The following is an 18,876-nucleotide window of genomic DNA, read 5'->3' on the forward strand; positions in this document are numbered from 1 at the left end:
GAGGGCTGCTTGAGGGTAAAATAAGGTAATGTATAGAGTTCTTGCTTCCATGGGGGCTCAGATGGTAAAGAATCTGCCTGCAATGCTGGAAACCTGGGTTTGATCCCTGGGTTGGGAAGATCCCCTGGAGGAGGAAATGGCAACCCACTTCAGTATTTTTGGCTAGAGAATCCCATGCACAAAGGAACCTGGCGGACTACAGGCCATGGAGTCAGACATAACTGAAGCAACTTAGCATGAAAATGACCACAGGGACAGAACTCACCAAATTCAGAGCTCCTGAAGGAGTTGTGTTTGACCATGGCTTTGTCTTTGCACCCTTCCATGCTGCTTGGCTCCTGTTAGGTGCTCAAGACATGTATGGATGGAACTGAACAGAAACAAATGCTTCCTGTGTTTCATTTCCAGATGTAGAAGGTGTGGTAGGGAAGCACCAGGAGATAGGGTGGGATTTCTTCCTAGTTCTTCCTCCATACTGGTTGTGGTTTGGGGAGAATCCTCTTACCTCTCTTGAGCTCAGGTCCAAATCTGTGAAGTTAGGGACGTGAGTCAGTCAGCTCTTCCCTATTCCAGCATTGACGTTCTAGGACTTTACTGTAAGGTTTCAGACTGGTCAGACATTGCTAGTTTGCAAAGAAAGCTCAGTGGAGAATACCTCATTTATCAAATTGCAAACTGGTACAAGGCCTAGGGCTTTTCACTTACTGGGGTGTGGCTGTCCCGCCGTCGGTAATAGACAGTGAAACATATCCAGACTCAGAGGCAGTATGCTCAAATTTTCTTCTCCTGAGACCCTGAGGTTAGAAGGCTCTTCCAGCTGCATAGCCCTGACTAACATCTGCTAGACACTCAAAGGAAACAGTGGGTGACAAAAACAACGACTTTGACATTTAAGTCAGTCCTTAGTACATGTGACCGTCCCACAAACCCACCATGGCACCATGATAAATGTGAGAAGCATTTCAAACATCAATAAAGGTTCTTAAAAGAGCCCACAAGACCTAGGTCTTTCCAGTCTTTTTGCACTTCCAGTTAATCATTGAGCTATAACTGGCATATAGCACTGTATATGTTTATGGTATACAACATAATGATTCGACATCATTATGAAGACATCATGAAATAATTATATACATTATATATACATCATGAAATAATTATCACAAGTTTAATGAACATCCATCATCTTTTATAGATGCAAAATTTAAGAAGTAGAAAAAAATTTTTTCCTTATGATGAGAACTGTTGGGATTTCCTCTCTTAACAACTTTCATATATAACACAGTGAAAGTGAAAGTTGCTCAGTTGTGTCTGACTCTTTGCCACCCCATGGACTACAGCCTGCCGGGCTCCTCTGTCCATGGAATTCTCCAGGCAAGAATAATAAAGTAGAAAGCTGTTCCCTTCTCCAGAGGATCTTCCTGACCCAGGAGTCAATATATAACATACAGCAGTAATTATATTTATTATGTTGTATATTATATCCCTTATACTTATCTTACAACTGGAAGTTTGTCCCTTTTAACTGCCTTCATCCAGTTTCTCCTCCCCCCAAAACGCTGCCTCTGGTAACCACAAATCTGATCTCTTTTTGTATGAGTTTGTTTGCTTTTAGTGCCATGAGCTACAATGCCATGTTAGTTTCTATTATTTGATATTTCTATATATACTAAAATGGTCACCATGATAAGCCTAGGTACAATATGTCTGCATACAATGATACTGCACGATTCTTGACTATAGTCTCCTCACTGTACACTTCGTATCTGTGACTCACTTATTTTACAGCTAGAATTTTGTACTTAATCTCCCTTACCAGTTCCTCCTCACCTGACCCAACCCTCTTCTCTGGCAACTACCTGTTTTTGCTCTGTATATAGGAATCCGTTTCTGTTTATTCATTTGCTTTTTAAAAAAAAAAAATTTATTTATTTATTTAACTGGGGGATAATTACAATACTGTGATGCTTTTTGCCATACATCAACATGAGTCAACCATAGATATATGTGTCCCCTCCCTCTTGATCCCCACTTCCACCTCCCTCCCTACCCCGTCCCTCAAGATTGTCACAGAGCACCAGCTTTGGATTCCCTTCATCATACATCAAACTCCCACTGGCTCTCTGTTTTACATATGGTAATGTATATGGTGGTGGTGGTTTAGTCACTGAGTCATGTCCGACTCTTGTGAGCCTATAGACTGTAGCCCCCTAGTCTCCTTTGTCCATGGGATTTTCCAGGCAATATGTTTCAATGCTGTTCTCTCAAATTATCTCACCTTCTCCTTCCCCCACTATGTCCAAAAATCTATTCTTTATTTCTGTGTCTCCTGCTTTGTTTTTTAGATTCCACATAATAAGTGAAGTCAGATAGCACTTGTCTATCTCTGCGTGTCTTATTTTACTTAATATCCTCTAGGTTCATCCAGGTTGTCACAGATGGCAAGATTTCATTCTTTTTTATGGCTGAGTAATTTTCCCTTATATATATCTTCTTTATCCATTCATCTGTTTCTGGGCACTTAAGTTATTTCCATATCCTGGCAGTTGTAAAAAAAGGTTGCAGTGAACATAGGGGTTCATATGTCTTTTTGAATTAGTTGTTTCCTTTTCTTCAAATAAATACCCAGGAGTGGAATTGCTGGATCATATGGTAGTTCTGTTTTTAATTTTTAAAGGAATCTCCATACTGAGTTTCATAGGAGCTGCACCAGATTACAGTTCTGCCCACAGTGCCTGGGTGGGAGTTCTCTTTTCTTCACGTCCTTCCAAGCACTTGTTGTTTGTTGTCTTTTTGATAATAGCCATTCAGACAAGTATGAGATAATTTCTCATTGAGGTTTTGACTTGCATTTCCCTGATGATTAGTGATATTAAGCATCTTTTCATGTGCTTGTTTGGAAAAATGTCTGTTCAGATCCTCTGCCCATTTTCAATTGGTTGGGTTGTTTGTATTTTTGATGTTGAATTGTGTAAGTTATATATATATGTGTGTGTGTATGTGTGGTTTGTGTATGATATTAACCCCTTATTGGATATATTTTTTTGCAAATATCTCCTTCCACTCACTCCCATTTAGTAGGTTGACTTTTCATTTTGTTGATAGTTTTCTCCATTATGCAAAAGCTTTTTAGTTTGATATAGCCCCATTTGTTTATTTTTGGTTTTGTTTCCATTGTCTGAGGGGACATATACAAAGAAAAAAAAAAATTCTACTATGACTGATGCCAAAGAGCTTATGGTTTTTTCTAGAAGTTTTGTGGTTTCAAGTCTTAAGTCTTTAATCCATTTCAAATTTATTTTTGTGCTTTGAGAGAGGAATCTAGTTTGAGTTTTGTACTTTAAGAGAGTAAGCCAGTTTGATTCTTTTGCATGTAGCTGTATAGTTTTCCCAACACCATTTATTAAAGAAGCTGTCTTTTCTCCATCATGTATTCTTGCCTTCTTTAATTACCCATAAAAATGTGGGTTCACTTCTAGTGAAGTCACTCAGTCGTGTCCAACTCTTTGCGACCCCATGGACTGTAGCCTACCAGGCTCCTCTGTCCATGGGATTTTCCAGGCAAGAGTACTGGAGTGGGGTGCCATTTCCTTCTCCAGGGGATCTTCCCAACACAGGGATCAAACCCGGGTCTCCCGCATTGTAAGCAGACACTTTTACCGTCTGAGCCACCAGGGTTCACTTCTAGGATATCTTTTTCCCACTGAATTATGTGTCTGTTTTTGTGCAGAACCATACTGTTTTGATTACTATAACTTTGAAGTATAGTTTGAAATCAGGGAGCATAATACTTCTAGTTCTACTTTTCTTTCTTAAGATTGTTTTGACTATTGGGATCTTTTGTGTTTCCATACAAATTTTAGAATTATTTCTTCTAGTGAAAAATGCCATTGATATTTTGCTGGGGATTGCATTGAGTCTGTAGATTACATTGGGTAGTATGCTCTTTTAAATCATATTAATTCTTCCAATTTATGAGCATGGGCTATCTTTTCATCTGTTTGTGCTGCCTTCAATCTCTTTCAACAGTGTCTTACAATTTTCTGAGTACCATTCTTTTACCGCCTTAGTTAGACTTATTTTTATTCTTTTGCAGTGCTTGTAAATGGGATTGTTTTCTTAATTTCTTTTTTGATAGTTTCTTGTTAGGAAATAGAAGTGTGGCAGACATCTGTATATTAATTTTATACTCTGCAACTTTACTGAATTTATTGATGAGTTCTAGTATTTTTGTGTGTGTGTGTGGTATCTTTAGGATTTTCTGTGTATAGTATCATGCCATCTGCAAACAGTAACAGTTTTACTTCTTCCTCTCCCATTTGGATTCCTTTCATTTCTTTTTATTGTCTGAGTGCTGTGGCTAGGACTTCCAACAGTATGTTGAATACAAATGGTGAGTGTGGGCATCCTTGTCTTGTTCCTGATCTTAAATGAAATATTCTCAGCTTTTCACTGTTGAGTATAATTTTGGCTATGAGCTGGTCATACATGGCCTTTATTATAATAGTTCAGGTATATTCTCTCTATAGCTGCTTTGTGAGAGAATTTTTTTTTTAATCATAAATAGATGTTAAATCTCATCAAAAACTTTTTATGCATTTATTGAGATGATCATATGATTTTTATTCTTTAATATGTTAATGTGGTATATCACACTGATTGGTTTGTGGATACTGAACCATCCTTGCATCCCTGATATTAAACCCACTTGATCATGGTCTAAGATCCTTTTAATGTATTGTTGAATTTGGTTTGTTAGTATTTTGTTGAGGATTTTGGCACCATGTTTATCAGTGATACTGGCCTATAATTTTCTTTTTTGTGTGATATCTTTGTCTAGTTTTGGTATTAAGATGATTCTGGCCCCTCATAGAATGAGTTAAGAAGCTTTCCTTCCTCTCCAAGTTCTTGGAATAGTTTGAGAAGAATAGGCATTAACTCTTCTCTAAACATTTGGTAAATTTAACCTGTGAAGTCATCCAGTTTTTTTTTTAATTCATCATTCAGTTTTATTACTGGTAGTTGATATGTTCATATTTTCTATTTCTTCCTGGTTCTATCTTGGCAAAGTGTCCATTTTTTGGTGTTCAATTGTTTCTGGTAATCTCTTATGATCCTTTGCATTTCTGTGGTATTGGCTGTAACTTCTCCTTTTTTCCCCCTGGTTTTATTGATTTGGGCCCTCTTCTTGATGTCTGGATAAAGGTTTGTAAATTTTGTTTACCTTTTCAAAGAACCAACTCTTAGTTTAATTAATCTTTCTATTGTTTTTTTGGTCTCTATTTCATTTATTTATGCTCTGATCTTATTTCTTCAGACATTTTTAGTCTTAATAGATATTGTCCTATCCTGTCTCCTACTGGCCTATGGGCAGTGGGTTCTCAGCCCTATAAACTTGGGAGCACTGCTCACAGAGCAGTCTTGTTTCACAATCCCTCTTACATTGTGTCCTTTTTGGATTAGAATTTTGGCTCAATACCAACAGGCTGTGTGACTTCAGGCAAGTCCCTTAATCTATTTAAGTATCAGTTTCTTTATCTATATTCATATAATCAGCATACATTTATTGAGTGCCTCTAATACCAGACACTATTCTTGGCTTGGAATATTTATTCATTTGTCTTTGAGAAATTAAAGCAATTGGTCACTGATAAGATTTAGGGAACCAATGTATGACCTCCGACACTGTTCCCAGTTGTATACTATGTATTTCTGTGTTTGCATACAGAGACTGAGAGGAAAATATGGCCAGTGAGCAGAGGCATACCTAACTTACCATGTCAAGGTCAGCCACCAGGGTTCTAACTGCAGGAGAACAAGATGAACCTCCTGAGAGAAATAGTAATACAATGAAATGGTATTAAAACCTTTGAGCAAGAGAGATGACGGAGTCTCTCCCTGGCTTCTTGGGACATACTTTGGGTGGAAAGGAGGTCATCTGGAGGCAGGAAAGACCAATGAGTGCTTGGGATCCAGTTGGATTATTAATGGTAACAGGTGCCTTTGGTAGTAAGTCTATTCCTCTCAAATGTCTTTTGGCTTGTCTCAGGTTTAAAAGCCAAAAGCTGATGGGAAATTTAGAAAGTGAAACATAATTTGAGCATTCTGTAAAATCACTTTATGAGGAGCCTGTAAAGAATTTCAGCATTTATTTATTGAGTGCATATTAGTTGCCAGGCACTGTGCTGGGCTGGGTGTACAACTGAATGCAATGTGATTTTATACCTCCTATAGAATAGTGATAAGTACCAGAAGAGGGGGAAAAAATCCCAGAGAGAGAACACTAAATGGAATTATCTCCTTTAGATGAAGTGGCAAGTGAAGACCTCTTTGAGAAAGTGATATGTAGTTTAGCATTGAAGGGTTCTAGCACCTGGTCAAATAAAAGTGGGGCAGAGCTGGGGCAAAGAGCCTTCTAGGCACCATCTTGGGCATAGATCCTGAGGCAAGGAAGAATTTGCCCCATTTGATGAACTGAAAGGCCAATGTGGCCTGTGTGTAGTGAGAGAGGAAGGGAGTAGAAACGGTTAAGCTGGAGAGCTGGGAAGAGCCCAGATAATGCAGAGTCTTGGAAGTCATGATAAAGTGTTCAGATTTTATTCTAAAGGCAATAGGCAGCCACTGAAGTGTTACTTTTAAGAAGCAGACTTACATGATCAGATTTACACTTGCATCAGTGACAACCGAAGAAGTGACATGACCCACCTCAGTGGAAGATGAAGAAATACAATGTTGTCATGATTCCATAATAAGTCAATGACAGGCTGATAGCACGTGTAGGGTATTATCAGGCTATGGAGCACGTAACATCACTGAACGAGGCTGCAATAGAATCTTAATTCCCACTAAATAGTCCTGTTCATGACCTGGGACCCTCTTGGAATTATTAATTCAGTCAACATATGTTGAGTTTTTACTCAGTGATGTTGAACAAAACAGACACAGTGTACCACGTGTAATTTGTTAATACTTAGTACTACCCCTGTCTCTATCCTCTTCCCCATTCCCAGGAGCACAAAGCTGAGAAATGACAATTCTTCCACTCCATTGCAAGTGAGAGTCCAGTTGGATTCCACCAGTGAGAAGCAATTCCATGAGATTTGGAAAGTAATGGAGGAGAAGCCACTGGTTGTCACAGTAGTTACTGGAAAGTGTTTGGGGACAGCAGAAGTGGTTTGGGTTTTTCCTACAGCTTTCTGCTGTTCACCTAAAAATCACCAGTATCAGCATTGTTGGAAGCTGAAACTACTGGTTGTAGCATGAGTCTGAACTTCAAAGTTTCCTAAAGTTGTTCTTGCTGACTTTTGTTTGCCCAATCTTTAATTCCTGTATTAATCCTTTCCCCACTTTGCATACTTGGAGTGGCTTCTGTTTTTCTGTCCAGACTCCAGTTGATACACAAAAGACAGGGAAAAAATGAGAATAGTCTTGACATCCAATAATACTGTTGCATGGAGTGGCGGGGATGAAGGATAATTTTGGCCCCACTGCTGCTGTCATCCACGTCTCCAGATTGTCCCCATTCAAGTTGCTGTGACCTGGAGAAACAAGAGTTGTGCTTGATCGCTTATCCTCTAATTCAGTCTTTTATACTAGAAAAGAACATCAAAGTTACCTTTATCTTACAGACAAGAGATCAAATTGAAGCACAGAGAAAGTTGTGGTCATCCACCTCCTGAAGTGAGTTAAAAAGCCTTCAATATCTTACAGATTTTCCTGAGCCAATCAGATTGTGAAGTGGGAGTAGAAAAGGGCCACTGATAAAAAGAATAGAAAAAGCACACTCTTTGCAGATCAAATAGACTTAAAGGTGACTGAAGCCTGGCTCAACCTCTTGCCAGGTTTACTTTTCTTCTCTGAATCTAATCTAATCTAATCTAATAATCTAATTATTCTGAATAATTAGAGATAATGAGATAATATAATATGAGATAATAATGAGATAATATACTCATTTTCATAGACTTATTCTGCATATTAATGATGATGATGACAAATAATAATTACTGCTAACAGTTGTAAAACGTGCTGTATTCCAGACACTCTCCTAAGTGCCTCATGTGAATCAACTCATTTAATTAATCCTCACAATAACACTAGAGGCAATGGATGTAAAGAATATAGCAGAGCTGACAAGATGACTTACGAACATGTATTTCTGACTCTGACCCTTGAAACAACTCCAAGAAATAGGCAGTGTCTTGATGGGCCTGAGAAACTAACATCAACCTGAGAAGCTCTTGAGGGGAGAAGAAGGGGCGGCTGCATCTCAGTGTACATGTGCGTGTACGTTTACAACAGCTCAGGGGAGAAGAGGGTCAGATGTCACACGGAGATGGGCCAGGCCAGAGCTTTATGAGTCTGTGTGTTTCTCTTTCCTATCTTGCTTGGTTGTCATTTTGAGGCAGATAAGCAGCAGTGGATGCCCAGAAGCACTGGGGGAAATATCAATATAGTGCTGGAATCTGGCTGAGGTGGGGAGGAGGAGTCAACAGCAGGTATAGATAAATGACTCCAGCTGAGGAAGAAAATCTCTTAAAAAAAAGAGCAATGTCAGGCAGACCCTCGGTAGATTTTCTTTGGCAAGGTAGGTGGCAAACAGGGGATGATTTACCCCAGATTATAATGCCAGAGGCTCTTCCTCCTAAGGAGGGATGCACTGCCAATTCCCTAAGCTCCCTAGGAAGGGCATAAATTACTCCTGGATTCCTGGGCTTTAGCCACCTCCACCTCTTCCCTCCCTCTAGCTCCCACACACATGCTTCATATTATGCTCCATGAGAACTGAAACTTGCAGGAATGTGTAGCTCGCAAGGAAAAGTGATCAGACATATGATCTTTCTAAAAGAAAGACACCACCAAACAAGTTATACCAGGCAAAGAAAATTAACAGACCATAGAAAATAAGTTTAAAATAAGCATAAGAAATACCTTCCAAAAATATGAAGGTAAAATACCGACAACATTAATCAAGGAAAACAATTCAAAAAGAACTGGTGGGAAATATTGGATTTGAAAACATGTTATAGTTGAAACAAAAATCTTAATGAATTTGTTAAATTTTAGAAAAGATATAGCTGAAGAATGTATTGGATGTATTACTGAGCTGGAAGATATCTGAAAACTTCAAAGCATCAAGAAAGTAGATAAAAATTTTGAAAGAAATCTTACTTGCAAATCTTTGGGGGAAAAAAAGTTAGATTTTGAAATGTATACCCAGCTAAATTACCATTTAAATACTAGTACAAAGGCCCCGTAAGGATCCATCACAACCCAGAATTAAAATTCTAGGCAGCAGGAACATGAAGAAGGTGACGGTAGGGAATGGGACTATTGTTTGCTCTCTCTTCTGTGAATTTACCTTATGTGGACTACTTCAATGGACTTCCTTGCCCTCTGGCTTCTGATTGAATTTGCCTAATGGGAAGCCCCAGCAGAAGAGAAGAATCTATCCTATTGTGAAAGTGAAGTGAAAGTCGCTCAGTTGTATCCGACTCTCTGCGACCCCATGGACTGTATAGTCCATGGAATTCTCCAGGCCAGAATACTGGACTGGGTAGCCTTTCCCTTCTCCAGGGGATCTTCCCAACCCAGGGATCAAACCCAGGTCTTCTGCACTGCAGGCGGATTCTTTGCCAGCTGAGCCACAAGGGAAGCTTGTGTAGTAGGACAGATATTTATTCTCCAAGTACACCTTGGACTGGCTGCAATTCTTGACTTGAAGTCACAAGTCCTATTAGGCTGTCTTCTCCATACAAGTCTGCCCTTCTTAGGTTCCAATAACTTATCATTCTTCTTAACTAGTGGTCATAACAACCCTGTTCCTTCTATTGATAAAAGAGTATACTGTTTTCTTTTTGATTTCCCTACATCTTACTTATATGGTTGTCCTTTTTGCTAAGCCCTTCTCAAGCTATCCTAATTTCTGTTCCATCTGTTTGCTGATGAGATTCTGATGATATAGTAGGAAACTTTATTGACAGTGGCATTGAAACATGTGTAACATGTATGAGACGAGTCACCAGTCCAGGTTCGATGCACGATGCTGGATGCTTGGGGCTGGTGCGCTGGGACGACCCAGAGGGAGGGTATGGGGAGGGAGGAGGGAGGAGGGTTCAGGATGGGGAACACAGGTATACCTGTGGTGGATTCATTTCGATGTTGGGCAAAACTAATACAATATTGTAAAGTTTAAAAATAAAATAAAATTTAAAAATAATAATAAAATAAAAAAAATAAAAACAAAACCTTAGAAAAACATCATACTTATTATGAGAAACTTTAGAACAGTCTCTCCATGATTAGGGATAAGAGCTAGATACCCATAATAAAAATTACTGTTTTATATAGTTCTTGAGGTTTGGGACAATCCAAAAAGAAAAGTAAAAGAATGAGGCATAGGATTAGAAAGGGAGATTAGAATTTACCATTTTATCCGCTAATAATGTTATGTTAATAGGAAAGAAAACCCCAGGAGTCAATAGGCACACTATCAGAAATAAAGAGAGTTCCATAAGTTTACAAGAGTCTAAATTATTACAGAATGAAGAGCATTTATTTAAGTCAGTTAGAGTCATTTGCAACTATGAATGACTATGAACAAAACTAGTAAGGTGATGGAATTCCAGATGAGCTATTTCAAATCCTAAAAGATGATGCTGTGAAAGTGCTGCACTCTATATGCCAGCAAATTTGGAAAACTCAGCAGTGGCCACAGGACTGGAAAAGGTCAGTTTTCATTCCAATCCCAAAGAAAGACAATGCCAAAGAATGTTCAAACTACCACACAATTGCATTCATCTCACACACTAGCAAAGTAATGCTCAAAATTCTCCAAGCCAGGCTTCAACAGTACGTGAACTGTGAACTTCCAGATGTTCAACCTGGATTTAGAAAAGGCAGAGGAACCAGAGATCAAATTGCCAACATCCACTGGATCATGGAAAAAGCAAGAGAGTTCCAGAAAAACATCTGCTTTATTGACCATGCCAAAGCCTTTAACTGTGTGGCTCACAACAAACTGTGGAAAATTCTTAAAGAGATGGGAATACCAGACGACCAGACCTGGTTCCTGTGAAATCTGTATGCAGGTCAAGAAGCAACAGTTAGCACTGGGCGTGGAACAACAGACTGGTTCCAAATTGGGAAAGGAGTATGTCATGGCTGTATATTTTCACCCTTATTATTTAACTTATATGCAGAGGACATCATGCGAAATGCCAGGCTAGATGAAGCACAAGCTGTAATCAAGATAGCTGGAGAAATATTAATAACCTCAGATATGCAGATGACACCACCCTTATGGAAGAAAGCAAAGAAGAACCAAAGAGCCTCTTGATGAAAGTGAAAGAGGAGAGTGAAAAAGTTGGCTTAAAACTCAACATTCAAAAAACAAAGATCATGGCATCTGGTCCCATCACTTCATGGCAAATAGATGGGAAAACAATGGAAACAGTGACAGACTTCATTTTAGGGGGCTCCAAAATCACTGCAGTTGGTGACTGCAGCCATGAAATTAAAAGATGCTTGCTCCTTGGAAGAAAGGCTATGACCAACCTAGACAGCATATCAAAAAGCAGAGACATTACTTTGCCAACAAAGGTCTGTCTAGTCAAAGCTAGGGTTTTTCCAGTGGTCATGTATGGATGTGAGAGTTGGACTATAAAGAAAGCTGAACACTGAAGAATTGATGCTTTTGAACTGTGGTGTTGAAGAAGACTCTTGAGAGTCTCTTGGCCTTCACTGAGATCCAACCAGTCAATCCTAAAGGAAATGAGTCCTGGATATTCAATGGAAGGACTGATGCTGAAGCTGAAGCTCCAATACTTTGGCCACCTGATGTGAAGAACTGACTCCTTGGAAAAGACTGATGCTAGGAAAGATTAAGGCAGGAGGAGAAGGGGATGACAGAGGATGAGATGGTTGGATGGCATCACTGACTCAATGGACATGAGTTTGAGTTAGCTCTGGGAGTTGGTGATGGACAGGGAATCTGGCGTGCTATAGTCCATTGGGTCACAGAGTCATACACAACTGAGTGACTGAACTGACTGGCTGGACTATAGCCCACCAGGCTTATCTGTCCATGGGGATTCTCCAGGCATAATAATGGAGTGGGTTGCCGTATCCTCCTCTAGGGGATCTTCACAACCTAGGGATCAAACCCAGGTCTCCCACATTGCAGGCAGATTCTTTATTGTCTGAGCCACCAGGGAAGCCCATGAAGGGGATTAGTGCCCTAATGAGAGCCAGAGGAAATCTTGCTTCCTCTCTCCACCCTATGAGGATACAATGAGAAGTCAGTCATGTGCAGTGCAGAAGCTACAGTCTTTTAATGACTTAATCTTGGAAGTGCTATCCCAACACTTGTGCTTTATTCTATTTGAAGTGGGTCAGCAGGTCCAGTCCACACGTGACGGGAGGGATTTATGAAAAAGTGTGAATGCCAGGAGGTGGAGGATCATTGGGGTTGTGTAGAGGTTGCTTACCACAGAATCTAAAAATACCCCAGAAAATGATGTCTATTATCACAACAAAATTACAAAATATCAAGCAATTAATCTAAGAAAGAATGGATAAGACCATCCTGGAGAAAAAATTTAAAAGCCATTAAGGACAGATGAAAAGCTGTCAATAGGGCAAAAACATTGTAAAGAAAACACTTCACCTAAATTTGTGCAATTACAGTAAAAAGAATCCAGTAGAACATTTTAAGACCATGCTAGTTTTCTTTTCTAAAGCAGAGACATTACTTTGCCAACAAAGGTCCATCTAGTCAAGGCTATGGTTTTTCCAGTAGTCATGTATGGATGTGAGAGTTGGACTGTGAAGAAAGCTGAGCACCGAAGAATTGATGCTTTTGAACTGTAGTGTTGGAGAAGACTCTTGGAAGACCCTTGGACTGCAAGGAGATCCAACCAGTCCATTCTAAAGGAGATCAGTCCTGGGTGTTCTTTGGAAGGACTGATGCTAAAGCTGAAACTCCAGTACTTTGGCCACCTCATGCAAAGAGTTGATTCATTGGAAAAGACTCTGATGCTGGGAGGGATTGGGGGCAGGATGAGAAGGGGACGACGGAGGATGAGATGGCTGGATGGCAACACTGACTCGATGGATGTGAGTTTGAGTGAACATGAGTTGGTGATGGACAGGGAGGCCTGGTGTGCTGCAATTCATGGGGTCGCGAAGAGTCGGATACAACTGAGTGACTGAACTGAACTAACTGAACTGAATAGATATAGGAGAGATTAAGTATACTCAAGTTTTTTTTGAAAAAGAGGATCAAAGGGAAAATTTTGCCATACTAGCCTCAAGACATTTTATAAAGCTATAATTTTGAGAACTGTGTGACACTAGTACTGGAATAGAGAAAGAAATCAACGAGACAAAGATAAGAGCCCAGAAAAAGACCCAACTATAGGTACAGACTTCATATATGATAAATATACTGTGATTCACTGGGAGAAAAGATGGATTATGTTAAGAAAACTGATTCACATGTGGAGAAAAACAAAGATGAACTCATGCACATCTCTTTAAATCTCTCTGACTGGCAATCCTACTTGCTGAAAGAAATCACCAACTCTGAGTCTTTCTGCCCCATCCATCCTCAACAAACCCTGGTTCCAGACTCAGAGATGCAGGTAGGAGGGTGAAGGTGAGAAGGAAAGAAACTCTGCTGGCTCTTTGATTTATTTATTCAGTGCATCTCCCAAGAGCAAATACACAATTTTTTCCCTTTAGTGATCACAGAGTTAACATCTATTTGTAAAAGATAATTTTTGCTAATTCATAAGGTTCTGGTAGAACCCCAAACTATGATGGGCCCCTGTCATTGTTTGTCAGGGTGTTTATTTTGCTAGGAACTTTACCAACTTGCGATGCTTGGGGTAGCATTATCAAAGAGTGGCACCCAGGTTTAAGACTGCTCCCTTTGTCTCTGTTTCAGTTCAGAGTTCTCTCTAGGGTTGGAGGGCATTGGGGTTTGGGGGCAGATATTAGGATTCTGATTCTGCCTACCACAGAATTAATCAAGAAGCAGGACAGAGGAAAATGTGAAACTACAGCATAATTCCTATTGAATAAGTCTAGAATTTTCTGTGGGAGTTTGAGATAGAAAAGCAGCATGGTCTTAGCCTGAAACAGGAATCCATTGGTACATCTGTTCACTGGTAGCATCTCTCAGGATACTGGACGTCAGACATTGACTTGTAGTTTTTGCTGCAGTCTCTCTTCTCTCCCCTGTCTTTTATTCTTAGTGAAAGAAGGTAAATTACATTAAGTCTACAGCCAGATAATTTGTGGGAAGATACACTATATTTTCCCACAAACACAACAAGAACAGTAACATTTGTTGAGTGCTTACTTTTATGTTGAGGACTGTTTTAAGTGTATCAAGTGCTGTGGCTCAGTTAATTCTCATATTGGTCTGTGAAATAGGTATTATTATAATCACGCCCATTTTTATAGATGAGAAAACTGTGGTGCAGAGGAGGGAAAGTGACCTGTCCAGCTCACATAACTAACAAGTGCAAAAGCTGGGATTTGAACCCAGGAAGTCTCACATCAGAAGCACACAATCCTAACCATTTTTCTAATCTCCCCATCCAGGATATGGGGGGTTTTTTCCATTGATTTGAATCTTTGCCATTCTCAGGAAAATTTTTATAGTTTAAAAATATGATTCTATACAACTGCTCTTAAGGATTACTTCAGGATACTTTAAGGGTTGTGTTTTGGTTGTACATAAGGTGGAACTCTTAAAATTATGTTTTTTGATTATTAATTATAAACTTACTATTTTTTTTTGCTTATGAAGAAACCCATATGTGAATTTAAAAGCATGTTAACTCTGCCCACCTGTAAAAGAGTGAGAACACTGTGTCATGTTAGGAAAATTAAAATGGAGGAAGTCTTGTTTAGGCTTCAGAAGCAGAACAGGCTTCTGACCGGCTTCTCACCTGCCTGGACACTGCTCAGATTCCATGCCTGCCTGCATGCACAGCAAGTAAGGCAGCACTTTAGATAAGAATGGGAGCAGGTCTTGGAATTCTTGAGCCCCTGAGGGTCAACAAAACCCACCCCGGGGCCCAAGAAAATCCTAAAATGCACAAGGTGAAACAGTCGCTCAGTCGTGTCCGACTCTTTGCGACCCCACGGACTGCAGCACACCAGGCCTCCCTGTCCATCACCAACTCTTGGAGTTTACTCAAACTCATGTCCATTGAATTGGTGATGCCATCCAACTATCTCATCTTCTGTCATCCCCTTCTCCTCTTGCCGTCAATCTTTCCCAGCATCAGGGTCTTTTCAAATGAGTCAGTTCTTCGCATCAGGTGGCCAAAGGACTGGAGTTTCAGCTTCAGCATCAGTCCTTCCAATGAATATTCAGGACTGATCTCCTTTATGATGGACTGGTTTGATCTCCTTGGTATCCAAGGGACTCTCAAGAGTCTCCTCTAACACGACAGTTCAAAAGTTATGAAAACCATAGCTACAGTTTTAAGTGCAAATTGATGATGGTTATCAGTTTGCAACCTGGGATTGTAAGTGGGAGCCCTTGAAACTGCAATTTGGAGTCTCATCCATGGGATGGATGCACTACCCAGGACCCTGCCGGAGCCAGCCGGCAAAGGCGATCAGGTCCCGAGAACGTGCACGGCGGGGCTAAGAAAGAAACTAAAGCAAGAGACTACAAAGATGGGGTCGAGAGGTTCAGACACGTCACCACGAAGGGACGCAGTCTGACACCAACTTTATTCAACATCTCATATTTATACAGAAAAGCGTGAGAAAGACAAGACAGTTGACATTTTTTCTTGGTTGGCCTATACATGTTACAAACAGTCACAAGAAATCTTGAGAGCATGGGAATGGCTCCCTGTTATTATTTCTTACACCAGATAACATTTCTCTGTGCGTGAGAAGTTTGCACAGAACTCCAGGTGCCTGCAGTAAATAAGCGCCTAATCTCTGGGGTGGCGGGACAGAGAGCTATGTTTGCAAGCAAACTCTCAAGGACTGAGGCAGCTCCCAGAGCTGTGTCCTTCAGACAAAGGACCCCGTTCTCATGGGCAGCTCCCCGCAGGACCCTTTCCCAAATGAGACTCCAGATTGCTGTTAATGAGGGACTTCCCAGCACTGTTCAAGTCTGGATATAGGTCAGCCCAGTTCGGTGATTATATGCTGTTATTTTTCTCTATTGTTTCTATTTCTCTCCTTTTAATTATTATATATTGAAATTAAGTCAAATGATCTCTTTCGTTGTTTTCTTGTTGTTGTTCAGTCGGGTCTTCCTCTTTGTGACCCCATGGACTGCAACATGCCAGGCTCTTCTGTCCTCCGCTCTCTCCTGGAGTTTGCTCAAATTCATGTCCACTGAGTCAGTGATGCTGTCTAACCATCTCATCCTCTACCGTCCTCTTCTCCTTTTGCCTTCCATCTTTCCCAGCATCCAGGTCTTTTCTAATCAGCCAACTCTTCACACCAGGTGGCCAAAGTATTGGAGCTTCAGCATCAGTCCTTCCAATGAATATTCAGGGTTGATTCCTTTAGGGTTGATTGGTTTGATCTCCTTGCAATCCAAGGGACTCTCAAGAGTCTTCTCCAATATCACAATTTGAAAGTATTAATTCTTCAACTCAGCCTTTATGACCCAACTCTCACATCTGTACATGACTACTAGAAAAACCATATCTTTGACTATATGGACCTTTGTTGGCAAAATAATATCTCTGCTTTCTAATATGCTAACTTTGTCATTGATTTCCTTCAAAGGAGCAAGGGTTTTTTAATTTTATGGCTGCAATCAGTCTGCAGTGATTTTGGAGCCCAAGAAAATAAAATCTGTCACTGTTTCCACTTTTTCCCTTTCTATTTGTCATGAAGTGATGGGACTGGATGCCATGGTCTTAGTTTTTGAATGTTGAGTTTTAAGCCAGCTTTTTCACTCTCCTCTTTCACCCTCACCAAGAGGCTCTTTAGTTGCTCTTCACTTTCTTCCATTAGAGTGGTGTCATCTGCATATCTGAGGTTTTTGATATTTCTCCTGGCAATCTTGATTCCACCTTATGATTCCTCCAGCCTGGCATTTTGCACGATGTATTCTGCATATAAGGTGACAATATACAGCCTTGTCATACTCCTTTCCTAATTTTGAATCAGTCAGTTGTTCCATGTCTGGTTCTAACTATTACTTCTTGACCTGCATACAGGTTTCTCAGGAGGCAGGTAAGGTGGTCTGGTATTCCCATCTCTTTAAGAATTTTCCAATTTGTTGAAATTCACACAGTCAAAAGCTTTAGGGTAGTCAATGAAGCAGAAATAGATGTTTTTCTGAAACTCCCTTGCTTTCTCCATGATCCAACAAATGTTGACAACCATAACAGAGGTAGCAAACAGAGATGCCTAAAGGGCCCAGGAAGGCCATTTCTCACAGTGAGGTTCATGGGAAACACAGTGGAGGGTGTGCAAGCCAGGCAGCCTGGCACACCCATGTCCTGTCCTTGAGAGCTGCAGCAGTGGCCCAAGTCCAGCTGACTGGGTTTGCAGACAGGGCCTCCAGACTGCCCAATATTCTAGTGTTTCAAACCCCAATATGACTATAACATATATGGACTATCCCAATTTTTCTGAATGGCCTACACAACAAAAATTTATTTTCTCAGTTCTAGATGATAGAAGTCCACGATCAAAGTGTTGGTAGGGCTGGTTTCTCCTAAGTCCTCTTTTCTTGGTTTACAGATAACCACCTTCTTGCTGTGTTTACAGATAACCACCTCCCTTGGCCTTTTGTCTGTACACATGCATCCCTTCTACCACTTCTTCTTTTTTCAAGAAGTATTTATTTATTTATTTTTGGCTCTGCTGGGTCCTTGTAAGTGCATGGGCTTTCTCTAGTTGTAGACAAGCATGGGCTTCTCGTTGCCGCGACTTCTCTCATTGAAGAGCATGGGCTCTAGGGCATGTGGGTTCAGTAGATGCAGCTCTAGGGCTTAGTTGCCCCATGGCATGTGGGATCTTCCTAGAGCAAGAATGGAATATGTGTCCCCTGTATTGCAAGGCAGATTCCCAACCACTGGGCCACAAAGGGAGCCCTCTACCTCTTCTTGTAAGGACATTAATCATGTTGGGTTAGGGTCCCACTCAGACTACCTCATTTAACCTTAATTACACCTTAAAGGCATTATCTCCAAGTACAGTTACATTGGGGATTGGGATTTGGTGCTTACACTTTGGAAGAACACTATTCAGTGATAACAGCAGTCCACTGTGAGTCTCAACAGTAATCTTTTGCCCCAGGCATCTGTGGTTGGTTTATCTTGTGATACTTAAAGTATCGCAATGGCTATTGCTTTTCTGGTCTGAGTTCTAGGTTCAGCAAAACAGAGATGAATGTCTGCAGTATGGACTATCCTGTTTTTTGAGGAGGACAGTAAATAGAAATAAACAACATTATAAGGCACAAGCAAAGCAAGTCTGAGGACTCTGTGAGGCATATGGGCCACTGGTTTGCAGTCTCTGATCTGTTATAGAGTAGGCAGGCATGTTGTAACCTGTAAACTATGGTGCTTTGCTGTGTCAGCGTAAACAGTATTTGGGTGTGGGGGAGGGATGGCAGCAGGGGGTGATTCCCTCCTGCCAAAGGTAAGACACAGAAGTGACTCCTCTGGCCATGACTCGGTGCTTTCGCCCCACAGGCCACTCTCCTTGTAGCTGAACAACGGCTGGAGCCCACAGAGCTGCTCTGATGCTACCCCCTCTCTCAGGGCCTGAGGACAACGAGCCCACCCTCCCAGCCTTTGAGGGAGCAGGGCAGCAGCGATTGGGGTTTTGAAAGCTTTCATCATAAAGTTGTGGGCGGAAACTTCCCGGGGG

Source organism: Bos taurus, chromosome 16, assembly GCF_002263795.3.
Source record: "Bos taurus isolate L1 Dominette 01449 registration number 42190680 breed Hereford chromosome 16, ARS-UCD2.0, whole genome shotgun sequence".
Taxonomy (NCBI): domain Eukaryota; kingdom Metazoa; phylum Chordata; class Mammalia; order Artiodactyla; family Bovidae; genus Bos; species Bos taurus.